We start from the raw sequence: 2,909 nt of genomic DNA, 5'->3' as shown, positions 1-2,909 counted from the left end.
TTTTTATTAGTTGGAGGCTAATCACTTTACAATACCGCAGTGGGTCTTGTCATATACTGACACATATATATGGAATTTAGAAAGTTGGTAATGATAATCCTATATGCAAAACAGAAAAAGAGACACAGATGTACAGAACAGACTTTTGGACTCTATGGGAGAAGGCGAGGGTGGGATGTTTCGAGAGAACAACATCAAAACATGTATATTTCTTGGCTTTTATTTTATCTTTTCCTTCGAACAAATTTGTAATCTTTGTAAGGTCAAGGATTATGTTTATTGCTTCATGCTATGGATAGAACACTGTCAGTAAGCTAGTAGGTGCTTAATAAATATCTTTGAATGAATATGTTTAAAAGTAACTTGTTTTTTTAATATTACAAATTAATACTGAAAAGTAGAGGTGAATATATATGTGTGTGTGTGTGTGTGTGTGTGTGTGTGTATATATATATAATATTGGAGTTAGAATTATCTGGTTTGCATTTCCAAGTGTCTTTTCTGAAAACTTTTGGAAGCAAACACAATTTCAGATTAGTACTGTACTCAGTACTTTACTATTTAATAAGGAATACAGCACTGCCAAAATTCTCTGCTGCTGTTATTTCTCCTTTAGAGAAGCAGAATAAGAATCACTCACACTGGAAGTCAAGATACTTCAGAATCTAGTGTCTGTAGCTATGGCCTTTATGAAAAAAAAGTAACTCTGTAAAGGTTTAAATTTTTCTTTAACTGTGGGAAAATTTTTCTTGCTGTTACATCATAGAGCTGGATTTTAAAATCCAAATGACATTTCTTTTTCTCCAGATCTTGCTTTGTCTGTCACTAGAGAGTACTCTTGCCTGGAAAATCCCATGGACGGAGGAGCCTGGTGGGCTGCAATCCATGGGGTCATGAAGAGTCGTACACGACTGAGTGACTTCACTTTCGCTTTTCACTTTCATGCATTGGAGAAGGAAATGGCAGCCTACTCCAGTGTTCTTGCCTGGAGAATCCCAGGGATGGGGGAGCCTGGTGGTCTGCCGTCTGTGGGGTTGCAGAGAGTTTGACATGACTGAAGTGACTTAGCAGCAGCAGCAGAGAGACACTGATATCTTTTTAAAAGTCTCCCTTACCTAGCATATGGGAAATCTAATGTCTTAGACTAAATTAGCATTCTGTTATAGTTTTCTTAGCTTTAAAAATACATAGTATATATGATAGAAATAGTTACAATATCAGTCATAGTATTTAAAGCAAAGACAATACTTAAGCCAGTATTTAATTTTATACACAAAACATGTGTACAGTAGATATTTCATGTTAGTTATCATCAGCTATTTTCAAAAACTTTGAGGTTCATTTATTTACTGAAGAATATTTGGTTACATTGTACAAGGTGTCCGATCAGGGACACCTGTCATGAATAAGGTGATGCTTCTCTTTTACCTTGGGGAATGCATTCTAGTGCAGGAGACAATACATAGAAATGAAAACAAAGTCATGAAGTGTTAACAGATTGTCAGAAACTGTAATGGAATGGTGCCTATGTGACCAGACAACTTTAGTTAGGTGGACAGTGGGGCTTTTCTGAGAGGTTACTTCTAAACTGAGACCTAAATGATGAGATAGAATCATCCTTAAACACATCCGTGAGAAGAGCACTTCAAGGGACTCCTGAAAAGTTTGTGAAAAACTTATAAGGTAGAAGCCAGCTTGAATAGAAGAAGGTCAGGATAATCAGTGAACAGGAGGGAATGTGATGCAAGGTGAGATGTGAAAATTACACAGGTTTCTTCTGATGCAAGGCAAGATGTGAAAATTAAACAAATTTCTTTTGATCAAGAAATCTGTTGTTTTTTGACTTTTAAGTTCAAAAAGAATTATGGGCATCAGAATAATTTTGATTAGAATAATAATTAAAAATCAAATCCTCCATGTGTTTATGGATGACTCTGCAATTTGGCATCAAACATCTTTGCACATAGGCTTCCCAGATAATGCTAGTGGTAAAGAACATGCATGCCTGCCAACGCAGGAGACATAAGAAACGCTAGTTCAATCCCAGGGTCAGGAAGATCCCCTGGTGGAAGGCATGGGGACCTACTCCAGTATTCTTGCCTGGAAAATCCCACGAATAGAGGAGCCTGGTGGGCTCCATAGGGTTGTAAAGAGTAGGCCATGACTGAAGCAACTTGGAACGCATGCACTTGACCTGGCAGGGAGCGTCCATTTGATTTTTGCTACATCATAACAGAGCGTAATGTTTACTGGCTGCCTACAATATCTTAAAGTTGAACATCTGGATTCACCTAATAATTATTTTTCTTGCCTCATGTCAAAGAAGAAGAAAAAACTGCTCAGTTTCAGTTCAGTGGCTCAGTTGTGTCCGACTCTTTGCGACCCCATGGACCGCAGCACGCCAGGCCTCCCTGTCCATCACCAGCTCCTGGAGTCCACCCAAACCCATGTCCATTGAGTCAGTGATGCCATCCAATCATCTCATCCTCTGTCGTCCCCTTCTCCTCCTGCCCTCAATCTTTCCCACCATCAGGGTCTTTTCAAACGAGTCAACTCTGCGCATCAGGTGGCCAAAGTATTGGAGTTTCAGCTTCAGCATCAGTCCTTCCAATGAACACCCAGGACTGATCTCTTTTAGATGGACTGGTTGGATCTCCTTGCAGTTCTGACAGTGTGTAAATGTTGATCTCTGTGAGAACTTTCTGATGCTCACTTTTACTATTTTAATTATGAGAATTAGAAGATTCATAATGAGATCCCTAAAGCTAAATAATATTTTTGGCAATTCTCTAGCATCAGAGTAGGTTCAGAATTTACATTTTCTACTACAAAGGTAAGGCCATTCTGACCTTTCATGCTGAAGTTATTATCTGCAATTAGATTCCACAAATCTCTTCTCTCTTCTGTAG

Source organism: Muntiacus reevesi, chromosome 9 (genome assembly GCF_963930625.1).
Source record: "Muntiacus reevesi chromosome 9, mMunRee1.1, whole genome shotgun sequence".
Lineage (NCBI taxonomy): Eukaryota > Metazoa > Chordata > Mammalia > Artiodactyla > Cervidae > Muntiacus > Muntiacus reevesi.
The sequence above is the reverse complement of the archived record's forward strand: the minus strand, read 5'-3'. Positions refer to the sequence as shown.